Source organism: Castanea sativa, chromosome 4 (assembly GCF_040712315.1).
Source record: "Castanea sativa cultivar Marrone di Chiusa Pesio chromosome 4, ASM4071231v1".
Taxonomy (NCBI): domain Eukaryota; kingdom Viridiplantae; phylum Streptophyta; class Magnoliopsida; order Fagales; family Fagaceae; genus Castanea; species Castanea sativa.
In genome coordinates, this window is record NC_134016.1 from 33,769,804 (window position 1) to 33,789,280 (window position 19,477).

Here is a 19,477-nt window from a genome sequence, read left to right on the forward strand (position 1 = left end):
CAGACAATTCTGGCTCTTTGGGTTGAACATGCATGCATACATATGTTCGTGGAGATGTGTACGCATGCACAAGCATTTGTACACATGCCTACCTAGAAATGCACAACAAGCAACACAATCAAAACTACTCCTAAGTTATCCTAGCATGCTTTTATTCTACAAAATGGTAAACCTAAGCTACACAGAACATTATTAAAGAATCAACAACAATATAAACTACATAATTTAAAGGAAGGAAATGAAAGAGACAAAATTAGATCCTTACCTCAAAACAAAAGAGCTCTCGGAGCTTGATTTTGACCATTCCCCTTGGTCAATCTACAAAACAAAATACCTAGACGGTTAGTAAGTTTAACAAGAGGGATTAGACCTGAAATAGGTCCTAGCCAAAAAATCTTTGACTTTAGAATGCTTGTTGAAGTAAAAAGCTTCTCTTGAATCACTTTTTTGGAGTAGATTTGGTGTGTTCTAGGAAAAGATTCGTGAGGCCTTTTAATAGTGTTCAGTGAGAAGGAGCAAATCTTTCCATGCGGTGTGGGATTAGCTCTACCACATTTTTAATTAAAAACTTCCCTTTCATGACTTTTCTAAAACTCTAATGCATACAAATGCTCAAGCATGCATACACATGCTTAGGGTTCATGCAAGGTTTTTTCGCTTTCAAAACATCCTTCAAGTTAAAGAGTTCCTTTAGCTTGGCCCTAGATCAGTTTTAAACTCTTTTAGTGATATCGTCATCAGGGAATGGAGGCTCAAGTTGTAAGAGTTACAAAATGAGGTGTTTACACCATCGGTTAATTAATTATAATTGGTTGGACAGTATCCACCACTATTGGTGCATCAATTGGGCCATTAAATTTAAAAATACTAGCAAAGTATAGACACCCAATTTTGTAAACTTTTTTTTAACGTTAACATGGGCAAAACTATCATTTTAGGACGTAAGGAAAAAATCATAATTTTTACCATAGGATTTACAAATTCTTCAGTTTAAAGCAAATATAAAAGTCATAAAAATCAACTAGACATATCAGGTGTTTCATGATTAATTATGATTAATAATGATCCCATTGGCCTAGGCATAAAACAACAATTTTTTTTATTATTAAAAAACAACGACTGTTATACATATGTGTATTTAATTCTAATGGATAAAGTCTTAGTTTTATATTTTATTTGGAGAAATATATGCCCACAACATTTTCATAACATTTTTTACAACAAATTCTAAGTGACAGGTTGTTACTGGTTGTAATTATTGAGGCAAAAAAGTAATCTTCGTGTTAGGTTCAAATTTGAACCAATAACAACTAACCACCTGTGATTTATTGTGAAAATGTTGTAAAAAATGTTGTGGACATAGCATCTCTCTTTTATTTAAATCTCTTAGAGATAAGTGTTTAATTGAAATAAATCACATTGTAAATATCCACTAGCATTATTGAATCCTTAAATGGCTAAATTTTAAATCCCAAACTTCAATGGAACTCAAAAACTTATTAGAGAAACATCAAAATTGCAAAAAAAATAACAAAAATGTTGTTCATACTCATATTGTGGGGGCAATTTTGGCATAGTAAACCTGTATATTAGAAAAAATCTATTTCAATGAAAATTCCTTATAAGAACCTTATAGCCTTGCAGCATAAGTTTCATTGGCATGGCATGGCCAAAGAACTGGGCAAGGTTGTTTCTACTTGCCAAATGTTTCGAAGGGAAAAGGAAGTTTCAATCAATGCTAGGTTGTACGTACCTTTCTTTGCCTACTCCTAAAAAACCATGGGAAAGCATAAGCATGGATTTTATGCTGGGATTACCCCTTACTGCTAGGAGATGTGATTCAGTCTTTGTTAAAGTTGATAGATTCTCTAAGATGTCCCATTTGATTCATTGTAAGAAGGTTACAGATGCTTCCAATGTATGGTCTCTTCTTTAAGGAGATGTATAGGCTACATGGCCTCCCTAAGTCAATCATCTCTATCTAATAGGAACACTAGGTTCTTGTCCCATTCTGAAGGACTCTATGGAAAACGCTTGGTACTACTCTCAACTATTGCACTTTGTTTTATCCTCAAACAGATGGACAAACTAAGGTCACTAACCGGACCTTAGACAATTTTCTTAGGTTCCTAACTGTTGAGAATCCTAGAGAATGGGAGGCTATTCTTCCATTGGCTAAATCTGCTAACAATTCTTCCCTTCACAAGTCCATTCAACCTTGCCCTAATTGTGTATAGCACTAAAGCTACTTGCATTACAAACCTAATCTTGTTAAAGTTTAGACCCTTGTAAACTCAAATTGCTTAACCTAATTTAAAGCCAAGTTATTGCTTAGTTCAATTAAACAGACCTAGATTAAAAAAATATCAATCATATCACATGAAGCAGAAAAGTAAAGATACAAGTAATATGATGACCTAGAAAAACCAATGAAACAATCGAGCTTCAAGGTAAAAAACCCAAGGAGAATTTAACCAAAACAATTCACAAGACAACAATTCACTAATAGAATGGAAGTTTTTACAAGAGATTTAACCCTAAATCTAATGCTACCTCTTGTAGTACTTACTCACGTGACTACACGTAGCTCCGAATCCGCGAACTCTTCTATTATGAATCTGTTGCACACAAACTCTCCAGTTTATGACTTTGAGATATCCACTCAAAGGTTTAGATCATCAACAGTAGTTGATCTTGTTGCAGCATCTTATTGCCACCGGTACATCCAAATCAATCCAATTTCCGGTAGATGCTTATTGAGTTAGAAGGTTACAAAACCTCACACATCTCATATGAGTAATTCACAAAACTTGAAAAATGTGTATTATGGTTTCCCTTCTATACCTAGTAGTGTTGGACTCAAACCCTAAACGTTTTGTGGGCTTTTAGGCCTTCTTTAAAATCTGCAAAATTCATGTCTCGATCTGTCGAAGAACACACTTAATCGGTCGAGCCTTGCAGTTTTTGAATTCTTCTTCCTATATCTTGTTTGTTCTTGAAACTTGACTTAATCAACTTAAGCAATGTCTAAAATTCTTCAAATACACTAAGATCTTATACTAGACTAGTTTTTGTACTCGATTTGCCAACATACACAAATTTAGTTCCTAAAAATTAATGCTAAATATTTAAAACCTAACAATCTCCCCATTTGGCAATTCGTGACAAAACTCACATACAACATATATCACTCAAACTCAAGAACTTACCCAATACAAGTTATTGCCCTGATACAATTCAATCATAATCTACTATCTACAAGTTACAACATTAGGCAGTAGCGTCATTAAAGAATTAACCTGTAAATTCCTAAAACACTGAAGACATAACATAACTTAGTATCCCAAAACCAAAAAAAACAAGATATCCAAATGACATCATCATCAGTATAATCGTCTAGTTTGTGAAACAAGTTATAAGAAAAATAAACAACTTTCCAAAATTTCCAAAAACAAAAACAAACAAACAAACTCCAAAACAAAACAAACTAAGCAAACTCCCCCTAAATACATACATCAATTCCCATAAGTACAAAAACTCTCTCTCACTACTACTCCCCCTTTTTGTTACATACTGCCAAAGGCAAGCAACTTAATCATCTGAGGGTGGAGGTGGCTGAAAAGAGCTCGTAAACTCTCTAAACTCAACTCTCAAAGAAGCTATATCTAATAACAATGAGTCCAAAAGCTGTCCATAAGCTGCCTGAGTCGTCATGAAAGTCTCCATCATGGTATAATGTGACAACTACGTCTCATGAACTCTCTCAAGCATGGAGTGGAGAGATGGAGAAGCTTCAGAAGGCCACCACCAGCAGCAATAACATCATCATCATCATCATCATCATCAACAGCAGCTATAGGATCAATAGGCACATCCTCATGTAAAGGCTTAACTCATTGTCTCTTTCCAGTTCCTTCACTTGGTTCTATTGTCTTCTTTTTTGCATTCCACTGCTTAAGAAAAGTAGCTCCTAAAGGTGCCATCTGATGAACAAGCTCAAAAGAGGAGGGACACTCAAACTCTAGGTAGTCTAAGATCCTAAGGATAGAAACAAGAAAGTAGAGACGTTGTTTCCTAATATTATTTCTATGAACCTCAACTATAGTTTGAATGAAAAAGGAAGGGAGACACATGGAAGCTCCAGTGATAAGAGCATATAAGAATAAACATCTATCAATAGGAATTGTATGCACATGAGAAGTTCCGTCACTAACTATGACACTTTCTTTGCAAGGCAAATTGTAAGGGTGCAAAACTCTTAACCAAAGAAGATGCTAACTTTGAGGAGGCATTTGAATTATTTTGAGAAGGAGTATCTAATTTTGGACTGTATTGGGATCATGTATTAGGGTATTGGAGAGGAAGCTTAGAATTTCCTGAGAATGTACTATTTCTAAAATATGAGGATTTAAAGAACAAAGCAATGTTTTATGTAAAGAGAATGGCTGAATTTATGGGTTACTCTTTCTCCTTAGAGGAAGAAGACAAAGGAATGGTGCAAAAAATAATCATAAACCTGTGTAGTTTTGAGAATTTATCCAAATTGGAGGTGAATAGAAGTGGACAACTTCACCCTTACCTAATTAAAAAAAAAAAGCATTTTTTTAAGAAAAGGTGAGATAGGTGATTGGAAGAATTATTTGACACTTATGATGGCCGCACATTTCTATGAGTTGACTGAGAAAAAACTAAGAAGTTCTGGCTTGACACTTAATATTCCATCTAATGCATGAATTGTTATAGGGGAGGTCTGCCCTCATATCATAGCATACTTTTTCAATTACCTACCCCCCTGCACCTTATAATTTAGAGATGTAACAAATAAAATTTTGTAGTTTAAAAATAGCAAATTTAAACTTAAAGTTTCAAAAAGTACCAAATTAAACCCTATGACTTCGAGACTAACAAATTAAATTTTTAGTTTTCAAAATGTAACAAAGTAAAATTATAGGCTATGTAAGGGCCAATTTTTTGTTAAAGGCCCACTTAGAAGCCTAGTTACCAAAAAAGCCCAAGAAAAATTCAGCCCATTCCTTTATATATTTTCTCTTTCTCATCCCATGTGACCAAAGCCCACTTAGAGGTATCGCTTTTTGGGAAACTTTTGGAGGTGTTTGGAGGGTCAAAGAGAGGGTTTTTATTACACTTTGAGCCCAATGGAAGACGGAGCATGTGGGCTTGGAGCACATGCACTTTCTTGAACCCATAGGTGTTTGAAGTGAATCAAGAATCAAAGAATGGTATATTGCTGTAAACTTCCTTGTTTCACTCCTTATTTCATGCTTACATTGCCAATTAGAAGTTAACAGTAGATTCGTCACCATTAAATGCTCATTGCCCTAATCCCCCAACTCCAACAGTTTCGTTAGCCTCAAGATCTCTAAGGAAACTCAACCATGTAAAGTAACCTCCATTGGTCAAAAAAATCAACATTAAGCCAAACCAATTCATTTCTCCATCAAACCAACTCTATCAAAAAAAAAAAAAAATTCATTTCTCCATGAAACCCACAACCCAAAACCACCAAAACTCTATCAAATAAGAGCATCACTAGGGGATTTTAGGCATCCTTAAAGACCTTTATTAAAGTCAAGAGAGTGGGAATGTTAATGCAAGCTTCACCAACTTTGAACCACTTCAGTTATTATTGTTCCACAAAACACATCATTTTCATGCCAAATATGTGTGTTTTTGTATAAGGTGTTAAAAAAGGGTGTTTTAGAGTTTAAAATGGGCGATTTTTTAATTAAAAAATTATGAGGAATTGTGGTTGCAAAAAAAAATTTTGGACTTTAAAAATGATCTTTTATACTCCCAAAATGTGTAACCAAACAAAATCATCCCTACTCGTATGTGGAGAATCCTCTCTGTCTTTCTCTCTCATGTATCACATCATCCTAAATTTTCCTTTCTCCATATTTTAAGGCCAGTTGCCTTTGTTTGGTGTATTTGTACTCTTAACTCTTTTTACTTTTATATATTAGTAAGTAAAATGTTTTTTGTTCAACTCTCAAGGCAATGCTGTTGTTAAGTTTTAGACCCCTTAACACAATATGTTTAACCTAATATTAAACCAATTTGATTAACAAGTTTATGAATTAAGTCTAGGTTAAAAAAATGTGTAGAATAAATATAATGCGAAAAGTAAAGAACACAAAGATCTGATGACTCAAGAAAACCTAACTGGTAAAAAACCTGGGGAAGATTTAACATGGTTATCCTCAAGGTAAAAACAGATCTGTTGTGGACATATTTTATGTAATTGGCATATCCTTTGACAAAACGCATTTTACTTGTATTTGGGTAAATCTAAGTAGGTTCAAGATGATCATTACAAATGGTTAAATTAAAAACATGAAGATTACTCAAAAACTGATCAAGAAAAGTGCAAACTGTAGGTTTCGATACCTCCTCGACAAAAGCTCGATCTATCGAGATTCATTAAAACTCGACAGATGTCTCGATTATAGTCAGCAACGTTTTTACTCTAAAAGGCTATTTGTTTATGGGTTTGTATAATTCTTATTAGACTAGAAAAGCCCAAGGTTTGTGTAAATCTATTTGGAATAGGAGAGCCCATTAAAGCTCATATTTAAAGGATGTGGAAAAAGAAAAACCTAACCCTAGAGAGCTTCATAAGCTTTTCTTTTTGAAACTCTAGCCTCCTCCTACAGAAGAAAGAGTTCTTGCTGCGTTTCTTGTACGCCTTTAGGTTTTGTGATAAAGCAAAGTCTCTTGCACCAATATTAAAGATCTTATTGGTGTTTTTATGTGAAGCTGCTGCAAATCAACTACAACAATCAAAGGGTTGTTATGGAGTTAGTCACGTGCTAGGATTCGTGCAAAGGAGTAAGCCGCGTACTGGGATCCGCGCATCAAATTGATTAGTCACGTACTTGGGAGCCATGCATTGAAAGGAGAAATTGTCACTACAGAACAAGTCCAATTGGGTATTAGGGTAAGGATTCAACTGTAGGTTGGTAAGGTACTTGGAATTCCTTTACTTGTAACCACTTGTTGTGATAATAGTGAAATTTTGGGAGTGGTGATCTTAGAATTACCTGGTGGGGTTTTTGCCATGTAGGTTTTCCCCATTCGTAAACAAATCACCATGTTATTTATTTTCCACTGCATACTTTAGTTTATTGGTGATTTTTCAATACATTTTTGGCCCATCAAGATCCACTATGAAAGAATTAAAGTTTGTATAATAAAATTTAGACCACCAACATCCTATTGCTACCTTGTGTGGAAAACTTACTTCCACAACCAGGTGACAGCTCCAAGTTTATGGACTACTTCTTTCTTTGAACTGTAGCAACCACGAGTTCACCTACTTGTGACTTTGAGACTCCACTCAAAAGTTTAAGATCTTCTTTAAAGTTATGTAGCAACTGAAACAACTATCAAGTTCTTGATGTGAATCTTAATCTTAATAGCTCAGTGTGTGTGTGTGTGTGCATAAAGGTAAACACATCTAGATCTAACAAAAGATTCAACACACAATACAACAAAGACTTCTAAAACGTAGCTTGAGTTTTTTATTTTGTACTTAAAGTAAAACATTTAACCCTACACGTCATATAGGCTTGTGCTGGTTTGATAATATTGCAAAATTCCCTTGTTCTACAAGATTCGATCGATAGAGTCTAATTTTCGATTAATCGAGCCTTGCAGAATTTGACCATTAAATTCTTGCAATTACTCGATTCAAACCTTACATTAAACCAACCTTTAAGCAAGTCTAAACATAGATTAAATGTTTTGATCATGGTTTGCCAACATATACAAATTGAAATTCTAATACATTAGTTCCTAAAATTTTAGAACCTAACAGCTGTTATCCTTCACCATGATATATACATGTTTATGAGAGCAATAGACTCAACCCCTATTTCGAGCTCAAGTCTAAAAGTGAAATGAATCCAAACTTAACATGTGACAATGTGAGGAAAAAACCCTAACATTTTTGGGGACTCCGTTGAGGATTTTAGTAACGTTGCCTAAAGGAATTTGCCTAGTACATCATGAACTTCATGAAAGCAGGGAGTTAAATAAAAAACATGATCAACAGTTAATCAGCTAACTTCCACCGAAACATAATAATTTCGCATCACATTGCAAGCTTTTGTTAGTTTCATACAAGACTTTATTTTTTCTAGAGTATTGCAAAGTTAATTGAAGATTTGATATCACACGAAACAAAGCATCTCTCTAGTGTAATTTGAAGTGCTATGTCCAAAATATTGAGATTAGAGGTGTTGCTGGAGATTACTGCCGGATTATCATTAAAATATATCTATGTCTGTTGTTTATTTTATCTGTTGCTATTTTGTTTTGAGTATTTGAGTAATGAGGGAAATTATCCTTATCAATTAGGAAGTCTTTGAGTAGGAGTTGATAAGCACAGTGCTTAATCTTGTAGGCTTTGCAAAATAATATCAATGAAAAATTTATGATAGATGTTAGTCTTTTTGGAGGTCCTCTTTCATTTTGATACTTTTTCCTCGAATTAAAATCAAGGGTCCGGTTGATGTGTGCCCTAAGGGCACACATTAACTCATCTATTTATGGTAAAATTTCTTGGGGAATTGAAAAAACTGTCAATACTTTTTCAATTCTCAAGAAATTATTTTCCAAAAATGAATAATTATTGTGTGCCCTTGGGGCACAAATTAGCAAAATCCTAAAATCAATACACGCTGCTTTGCCAAGAAAATTACAGGTCGTAACAAAAAGTTAAAACACCACCAAAGGCAGAAAGCTACAGTTCGTAACAAAAAGTTAAAAACGCCACTAGACGCATCATTGAGATGGAAATATTGGCAGGTGAGAGGCAACCTGAAGACTGAAGATAGCAAAGGAACAACAGAAACTTGCAGTCATTTGATTATTTGGTCCCAATAATTTGTGGCGGAGGGACCAGATATGCCAAACCTTTTGAGATGAGATCTCAATTTGATTCTAATTGGGTACTCTCCTAGGCCCTCCAAGGTGAGTAATTTTCAACCAAAAAAAAACATGTGATAATTTTCACACTAGGTGACCCAATGGTGCACCACATAAGGGAACAAATTCCTTAAAAAAATAATGATAATAAAGGTCATATCTAGTACACAAATCTTTCACTTTCGCAATTGTTGTGCAAATAGCACCACGGGACTCAAATCAATAACAATAAATAAGCAGAAATTAAATAACAAGCACACACAAAGAACACAAGAATTTACGTGGTTCGGCAAACTACCTACCTCCACGGCGATGACAGAGAAATTTCACTATAAAAAATAGGGAGATACAATAGTGCACAAGAACACTCTCAAGAAACCCAAATCCCAATACACCCTAACTCTCTCTCAACCATAAGACAAAAAAACACTATTCTTCTTCTTATGCGGCTACTGCTAGATTTTTAGGAATTACTCTCATCAATTTTTTTTTTTTCCGCATATCATAAAGCGTGCGCGCACACACACACACACACACACACACACACACACATATATATGTTACTTTATCAAGTCGGCTCCTGGGATTCCAAACGCAACTTGTATTCAGTTTAGATGACCGAATTGGGCTTTGGCAATTCAATGCACATGGGCCTATCAACAACAAATCTCCACCTTGGCTTGAATTGATCAAGCTACACGAGCAAATTCCTCCATCGCCTTCACCTTAGACCTTAAGGGCTCACAAGCTATAAACACCTATCAAGTCCAAGCAGTGCTTGAACTTGTCTATTGGAACTGGCTTTGTTAACATATCAGAGGCGTTCTCACTAGTGAGAATCTTCGACAAAGAAATATTACCAGACAAAACCCATTCTCTGATCTTGTGATACCATACAACAATATGCTTTGTTCTTGCACAGTATACCTGATTCTTCGCCAAATGAATCGCACTCTAACTATCACAATGTAGCACTATGCTGTCCTGCTTGAAACCAAGCTTATTAACTAGTCCACTAAGTCAAATAGCTTCTTTTCCTGCCTCTGTCATCGCCATATATTATGCTTCTATAGTGGATAAAGCAACTACATCTTGTAGTGTAGACTTCCAGCAAATTAGGCCACCAACAAACCTAAACACATAGCCTATCATGGACTTTCTAGAATTAAGGTCCCCTGCATAGTCGGAATCCACATAACCCATAGCTTCTGTACTAGCTCTCTGATAAAATAGGATATTGAAATCACAAGTGTCTATAAGATATCTAAAGATCCACTTTACTGCATTCCAATGCTCTTTGCTTGGATCTGCCATATATCTACTAACTACACTGATTGCATGAGAAATATCAGGCCTAGTGCACACCATCAAATACATGAGACACCCAACTGCATTCTCATATGGCACTTTAGACGTATACTCTGACTCCACATCTAAACTTGGACACAACTATGGGAACAATTTAAAATAAGCAGAAAGTGGTGTAGTAACAGGTTTTGCATCAAACATACTAAACCTCTCTAACACCTTCTTAAGATATCCCTTCTAAGATAACCATAATTTACCAACCCTTCTATCTTGATGAATTTCTATCCTAAGGATCTTCTTGGCAGCTCCAAGATCCTTCACGTCAAATTCACTACTCAACAAAGACTTCAACTTCACAATTTCTTGCTTACTCTTTGCAGCTACTAACATGTCATCAACATATAGAGTAAGAAATATATAAGAGCCATTAGCAAGTACTCTAAAATGAACACAACAATCATACTCACAGGGCATGTACCCATATGTGACCATGAATGAATCAAACCGTTTGTACCATTGCTTGGGAGACTGCTTCAAGCCATATAATGATCTCTTAAACAAACAAACATAATCTTCCTTGCCAGGTTCTTTAAAGCCTTCGGGCTATTGCATGTAAATCTCCTCTTCTAAATCTCCATGGAGGAATGTGGTCTTCACATCTAACTACTCTAACTCCATGTCATGCATTGTCACAAATCCTAGAATTACTTGAATTAAGGTAAGCTTCACAACTAGTGAAAAAATCTCATTATAATCAATTCCTTCTCTCTGTGAGTAACCCTTAGCCACTAACCGTGCCTTGAATTTTTTACCTTCCTTTTCTGACAATGCTTATTTCTTGCGGAATATCCACTTGCAACCAATAGCCTTCTTTCCCTTGGGCAAATTCACTATATCTCAAGTATTATTCTTCTATAGTGACACCATCTCTTCTAACATTGCTATAAGCCATTTATCATTGTCTTTCCTATTTGTAGTCTCCTTGAAAGTGAATGGATCTCCACCACTGGTTTTAAGAGCAAAACTAACCATGTCTTCAAAGCCATATCTCTGTGGTTTTTTGTGAACTCGCTTCTCTCTACTTTTAGCAATTGAATAACACTCTTTGTGTTGTTGTTGTGGATCCATCTCAGCATCACCCTTATCACTAGGTGAACTATTTTGGTCAAACTGCACCTCAACAGTTAATTTCTCCTGTGGACTATCATCACATTTCTCTGCTTCATTCTATTTCAACATAAAGGCTTCATCAAATATGACATCTCTGCCGGTCACCGTTTTCTTTGAGATTGGATCCCAAACCTTGTAGCCTTTAACACCTTTTTCAAAACCAAGAAATACACGTTTTCTTGAATTTGAATCCAATTTAGAACACTCTCCACTCTGCACATGCACATAAGCTGGACAACCAAAGATTTTTAAACTCAAATAATCAACTGGTCTACCTAATCAAACCTCTTCTGGAATCTTGAAATCTATGACTGATGATGGAGATCTATTAATGATGAAGCTTGTTGTGTTAACTCTCTCTACCCAAAACACCTTAGGCAACCCTGCATTCAATCTCATGCATCTAGCTCATTTTGCTAAGGTTCTATTCATTCTCTCTGCAACCCCATTATGCTATGGAGTTCCTTTAACTGTGAAGTGACAAGTAATGCCTTCTAATTCACAAAATCTTATGAATTCTTTATCTCTATACTCTTGTCCATTATCTGTTCTAAGGCATTCTATTTCCTGCCAGTGTGATTCTCAACATGTGCTTTCCACTTTTTAAATATGCCAAACACATCAGACTTATACTTCATAAAATAAAGGGATAATTACACTTTACCCACCTGTGGTTTGCCTCTATTTCGATTTGCCTACCCGTGGTTTCATTTTTGACACTTTGCCCACCTGAGGTTTCCTCCGTTTATGCTCCGTAACCCACCTCTAATTTTTTTCATTACTCTAACAAGTTTCGTCAAAAATAAAATAGAAATCAGATCAAACACACCTCTCCATGCACTCTCACTTGAATCAAACAAGAAATACACCCAGAAAACTAAAACAAATCAAATCAAGCAATACCATCCAAGTTGCTCACCAAACTAAGATCCTAGATCCAAGGAAGTATTTCTCAAACTGCATTATAGCATCTAGGATTTTTGTTTTGATCTATTTTCTAGGTTTTCAATTTTTTCCCAAGAAGATCAAGATTTTCTTTCCAAATAAAGACTAAAAAATGAAAAACCAAAACAAAAATCCAAATGAAGCCAAGCACATGGAAACAAGCACAGAAATAAAGAAAGAACTCAGATAGAAATTTCTTTCCACCATTTTTTTCTCAGTATCGAAACGAAAATCCACCAGTTTTCCAACCATGAAAATCAAGCCCAACTATGAAAACCCAGCCAAGAAAGCACCATGAAAAACCCAGCCATGAAGCACCATGAAAAACCCAACTATGAAAACGAAGACCTAACCATCCTCATCGCCTCTTCTCCTCGCTATCGTGCGTCGTTGAGTCCACAATTCCCATCCTCACCGTCTCTTCTCCCTTAACATTCCTCCTGGCCAGCAATATATCACGCCCAGCCGAGGCGGAGCCGATTTTTGACCTCATTAAAGCCGTGAAGTAATCTGGGAAAGTGAGGCCAATATCAACCTTGCTCATGTACAGCATGCCCCGATCACGCCTCATCAAGATGTAGTCGTGGTTGAGTACGAGGAGGAATCCGGCAATGGCAACATGGCCGGGGAGGGCGGCGATTGTGGGCATAGGGAGGGAGAGGAGAGCGGAGACGACTGGTTTGAAGGAAGCCACCAAGTGGTGGAGTCGATCTAAATTCGTTACTATAGGAACTAGGTTTGGTGTAGATCTGGGAAATTATAAGCCATGTGTTTCTGTTTCTGTTTCTGCTTTACTTTCAAATTAAGATAAGGTTTGTTTTATATATACACATGTATTAGAAACAGAAATAGAACAAAACTCTTTTTTAGATTGGCAAAAATTTGGAGTTTGAGAGATGTGAGCTGGAAATTGGAAATGGCGGTGGAGAATGAAGATATAGATAGATCCACGGTTTTTTTTTTTTTTTTTGTTCATATATGAAGAAGAGGAGTGGTGATGTATAGAAAGAGAGAGATTGTATTAGTTAGGCTGAAAAGGTATTACTTGATTTGATTTGTATTAGTTTTCTAGGTTTATGATCTCCATGTTTATGTATGTTCTTCATGTTTGTGAATGGTGAGAAACTAATACTATATTTTAATCTTGTTTTTCGTTCTTTTTTTCTTTTTTTTTTCTTGTTATGGAAGGAGAGAAATATAAAATGGGAGGAAAAAGACTTATTTACCCTTCAAATTAACAGAGGTGGGTTACGGAGCATAAACAGAGGAAACCTCAGGTGGGCAAAGTGTCAAAAATGAAACCACGGGTAGGCAAATCGAAATAGAGGCAAACCACAGGTGGGTAAAGTGTAATTAGCCCTAAAATAAATCCATACCTTTTTAGAGTAATTATCAATGAAACTGATGAAATACTAAGCACCGTTTTGAGAAGAAACTAATACCGAACCCCAAACATCTGAATGAATGTAGTCAAGAACATTCTTACTTGTACGAGATCTTGTCTTGAAACTAACTCTATGATGCTTCCCATACACACAATACTTGCAGAAGTCTAGCTTACATGTCTTCACCCCCTTCAATAAATTTCTTTTGTGCAACTCTAACACACCACATTCACCGATATGGCCAAGTTGCATATGCCATAATTTTGTGCCATCAGTGCTGGACTCCACCGAAGTGGTGACTACAACTCTTTCCACAATTGTGTTCCCAATCAATCTGTAAAGCGTGCTTACTTTCTATCCAATCATCACCATCAAAGAACCTTTGGTAATCTTCATGATTCCACCCTTTGATGAGTAAGAATAGCCCAAATCATCCAATACTCCTAAAGAAATTAAATTCTTTCTAAGATCAAAAACATGTCTGACATTACTAAGAATTCTCACAACTCCATCAAACATCTTGATCTTCACGATACCAATCCCAATAACCAGGCATGTAGCATCATTACCCATTTGGACCATACCACCGTTGTAAGGCTTATACGTGTCAAACCAATCTTTCTTTGGAGTCATATGATATGAGCATGCTGAATCTAAAACCCATGATTCCAATAGAACATTGTTAGCTAATGAAACTGAAAGTAAATCTGCACCAACTTCACTATCATCTGATATTTCTTCAACAACACTAGCTAATTCTAAGGGCTTCTTTCCATTCTTCTTCTCCTCTAAATGCTTTTTCAACTCTTTACACTGATTCTTGTAGTGCCCTTTCTTGTGACAAAAAAAGCACTCTACATCTTTTTTTGCACATGATTTAAACTGTGATCTATTTCTATTGGAGTTTCGTCCTCTTGACCTGCTTCTACCCCTATTGCTTGACTCAAACTTTACAATAAGTCCATCAGCTTGAGAACCATCACCGTCTTGCTTCATCTTTATGTGTGACAAGAGAGCACTAGTCACCTCCTCAAGTACTATAGTCTCTTTCCCGTACATCAACATAGTCACTAGATGATCAAAAGAAGTAGGAAGCGACGCTAATAAGAGTAATGCTTTATCTTCATCCTCATAATTCACCCCAAAACTTAACAATTGGGTATTCAACATGTTAAACATGTTGAGATGCTCCAACAGATCTGAACCTTCCTTCATATACAAACTATACAGTTGCTTCTTCACGTATAACTTGTTAAAAAAATTAGTTATGATTTAACTATAAATGAGAAAAAAAAAAGTTAATTAAGTAACTCATAAACAAGTTTGAATTTGTTTCACAAGAAATAACTAAACTTGAACATGTTATTTTGACTAGTGATAATCTTGAGATCAACTCATATTATAAATAAATTAAATGAATAAACCTAAATTCATTGGATAGGCTAATATTTTATGGTGTTATGTGGTGGATGATATCTCCTTATGAAGGAAGAGAGGTGAAGTTCGGAATTATTTTAAAGCTGGAGGTAGAGACTTTGATTGGCCATGGATTTGCATTGAACATTTTAATCGTGTGCTCAATCAGTAAGACAAAGTTTGATTCTAATGGGGTGGTCTAGTTGCCTTCGTATTAGGAGAGTAATTTGTTGTTTCTCAAACCCATGCCCCTCGTGCAGGGATGGACTTAGGATTTCAAGCTAGGGGGCCGGAGAAAAAATAATTAAAAAAAATAAAAAACTAAGTAGGTGTTCATATAGTATCAACAAACTATCAACCAAGATGTCTTAATCTAATGATAAAGAGCTATCATCTAGAACGGATGCCATAAGTTATAGAACTCTCTCAAATATATATATATATATATATATATATATATATATCAATCAAGATAAATACACAAAATCATTGTTTCTTAATACATTAAGATGTAATCATCTACCAACAATGACAAAAAAACACAAAATAATATTGTTTCTTAAGAGCATTAGCTATTGCAAAAAGATATATATATATATATATATATATATATATATATATATATATATATATATATATATATATATATTTTCACAAACCAAAAATTACTTTTGCTATTTAATATAGCATTTGAAATGTCTCATACAACAGTGTTTTTAGTATTTGGTGTTCTAAATACTAAATATTTAGTATTTAGAACATCTTATGTTAATACTCTAATACTAGGCTAATTAGGATTTTTTATATAAAGTTTTGCTTTTTGTTAAAATTTTGAGTTGAGTAGTTACTAGTTGGGTTAGGCTAATTAAAATCGGAGTTCTAAGTTTTTGGAAGAGAGAGGTGCAACTTTAGAAATGAAAATATATAACCAATAAAAAAAAGTCTTCTTTTTTTTTTTTTCTCTAAGCTAGAAGGGCCAAAAATATTTTTTCTTTCTTTTCTCCCTACCCTTGTGTGGTGGGGCTAGAAAGCAACCCTTTTCGTGGGCCTTGTTTCTTGGTCCATTACTCTAGAAAATAGAGCTTTGAAAGTGCACAATGTATTAAATTGAGAGGATAGAGAACAAGAGATGATGGAAAAATAGAAAAGTTAAAAGATAGAAAATCTTTTTATCTGATTGAGAAAAAAAATGAAAATATAAAAAATATAGTTGGTATAAATTCACTCTTATACCCACTTAGATAAATAATAAATAAATAAATAAATTATATTTTTATTAAAAAATTGTGAATGAATGGACAGTTCATTATAAATAAATAAGTAGGAACAAAAGAGATAAGAAAAAAACAGATGATTTGATGAACAAGAAAAAAACCAAAACAAATGAGAAAAAGTAGAACCAAATTCTTCTCTCCCAACCAAACAACGTAAGAAATCATTTTCTTTCCTACTTTCTTCTCCTTTTACCATCCTCTTCCAAATCTCCCCAACCACCATTAAAGATTAACTCAACGTGCCGTAGTGTAACATCTTTTTCTTTGCTTGTGGGGGAGTGGGGAATACCTATCTCTAGCACAGTTGACAACATATCATCCTTAATGACTATACACTCATATCAAGACCTTCTAGCACCATATCTCTTTCGTTATCCTATTGCCCATAGCAGAGTAATAATTTTCTCTATCCATAACCAAGTTGGGGAAAGAAATAGGGCCAGGTATAGGCAGTTGACTTATAATGAACTGAGCTTTAATGGATTCAATAGATTATGTAGATTAAAATATCTAAGACAGACATAGCTAGTTATCCATACACAGTAATGCTGGCTGGGATGGGGGGGATAGGGGCTTGGGACTATTGAAAATGTATTGCTTCCCACTCCCTCTCTTTTTCATTTTGCTTAATTTTCTACCCCCCACCTCACATTATAAATATGAGTTGCCTAACATGTTCCTCATCATGGTTGTCTCTTCTTAGTAGATATAGATACACTACCAAAATATTTTGAGCTAGTTCTGCTTTCAACGATGGAATTCTCTTCTTCCAAAACGAATCATGAACCCAAAAGCAATGAGAAAGTAGGCTATAGGTCTAACGATTACAAAGAGAAAATCTCAACCTTCCCAAACCAGGTTTATAGCCGCGTTTTATGAAAAACGCAGCTATAGGTCCCACAGGGCTATTGTCGCGCAGGATAGGCTTCGTTTAAAAACGCGGCTATGGAATTAGAGTCTATAGCTGCGTTTTTTAAACGCGGCTATAGCCCTCGTTTTTGGTAGTGATACCTGTCCGATGAAGTCCACCATTACCAAGGTTTTTGGTATAATTTCTTCTACTTAGAAGGACTCATGTTAGCTCACGAACATTTCAAGCCTCCACCCAACGACATCATTCTGACTTCTGAGCAGCACTCCAAAATCAGGCACAACATGGCTTAAGGCCTTATCTTTTGCCATCGTGACACAATCCAGTTTCGATGCTTCTACGAACCCTCTGCTCACAACAATGCCACATGAGTGTGTACTCTCTCTAGAGAGTGATCTAGCACATAACTCATTCCACCGGAATCTACACTCCGCTTGTAGGTACGCATGTTCCCTACACTTCCTTACCTAAATCTATTATAGATTCTAGGTGTAAAATAAGTTATATATGTAGAGATCCTAAGGATGCATTTGTATCTCTATGGCACTTTCTTCGCAAGGCAAGTCATAAGGGTGTCGAACCATCGGCCAGAGAAGACGCAGAATTTGAAGAGGCGTTTAAGCTCTTCTGTGAAGGAGTATCTTATTTTGGACCATATTGGGATCATGTGTTTGGATATTGGAGCGCAAGCTTGCAATCTCCGGACAGGGTACTATTTTAAAAATATGAAGATTGAAAGAATAACTGTGTTTTATGCTAAAAAAATGGCTGAATTTATGAGTTATCCTTTCTCCTTGGAGGAAGAAGGCAAAGGAATAGTTCAGAAGATCGTAGACCTATGTAGTTTCAAGAATTTGGCCAAACTGGAAGTGAATAAAGGTGGACGGCTTCATGAACGCCCTTATGCAATTGAAAAAAAAATGAATTTTTTAGAAAAGGTGAGACTGGAGATTGGAAGAATCACCTTACACCTATGATGGCTGCACATCTTGACCAAATAATTGTGCAAAAACTAAGAAATTCTGGCTTGACATTGAATGCCCCATCTAATGCATGAATTAGCATGGCATATTTGCACCAAGTATTCTACTGTTTCAGCCAAAAATAAAAAAAGTGTTCTAGCTAGTGGGCATACGCTCATCATGGACAAGGAATAACTTGTTACCTTAATTTTAGTTAATAAGGTGTGGCGGCTACACACGCCATGCATGCTATGTTCGTGTTTTTTTTTCTTTTTTGGTTGTAATTTCCATGTTCCTGTACTACGTAATAGTATGATGTACCACTCATTGTTGTTAACTTTTGATTGAAATAGTAAAACCTGGAATCTCAGGGTTTTTTTTTTCTCTTTTTTTTTTGGTTTAGAGAAATTGTATAACATTGATGCATGAGATTTCTCTCACGTTGGTTTATCATTAAAGGGCAAGGATTAGGTCTAGTGTATCTATGCACTGAATCCGTTGAGATATGAACATATGGCAATTATTTGACATATGTCCAAATCTCAACAGGTTATTTCATAATTGAAATGAAATATCTAATGGATGGATATTTTGTTTACCTAAAAGTTATTTTCTAACTTGAATGAATTCAACTTCAAGGGTTCAGTAATATCTCAGAATACCTCTTGACAAAAAAATACAATAAAAAAATAAAACTAATGCAAGTAGAATCAACCTAAGAAAATGAAGAAACTGGTACTAATCCAACACTAAATTACACTATTTCTACTTGCATTAAGGTAATTAGGTAAATAAACTACGTGAGCTACAAGTACTATCATATTCCCACATGTTGACAAATCTTTGTTTGAATGGGGGGATAATCATCAAATCATGCAAAGAAAGAGACATGATGTGGGGTGGGCCGGTGGAAGATAAAGGAGAAAAGAAAGCCCAAAAAGGACTGGAAAACCTTAGATAACACCAATGAGGAAATACAAATTTCAACGTTTGTCTTGTTTTGCTAAAGTGTAATGGCTTGCATGCTATACTACCTGGGTTTGGCTTTTTAAGTTATTTTTGGCGAAAGCATGCATTCCTGAAACTTGCTTGAAAGTCTTTTTCAATTTCTTTTCTAAAGCTTAGGGATACACAAAAGGGATCATAAACCCCCACAATTTGAAAGAAGCCGGCTTAGTGTTATTTGTACCTTTCAAA

The 19,477-nt window shown here is 35.3% G+C and overlaps 1 pseudogene; it reads left to right on the forward strand.

Annotated features, from left to right (window-relative positions):
- The first annotated feature begins 17,455 nt into the window (after nucleotides 1–17,455).
- On the forward strand, nucleotides 17,456–18,663 carry LOC142632754 (flavonol 3-sulfotransferase-like; annotated as a pseudogene).
- The last annotated feature ends 814 nt before the right edge of the window (nucleotides 18,664–19,477 follow it).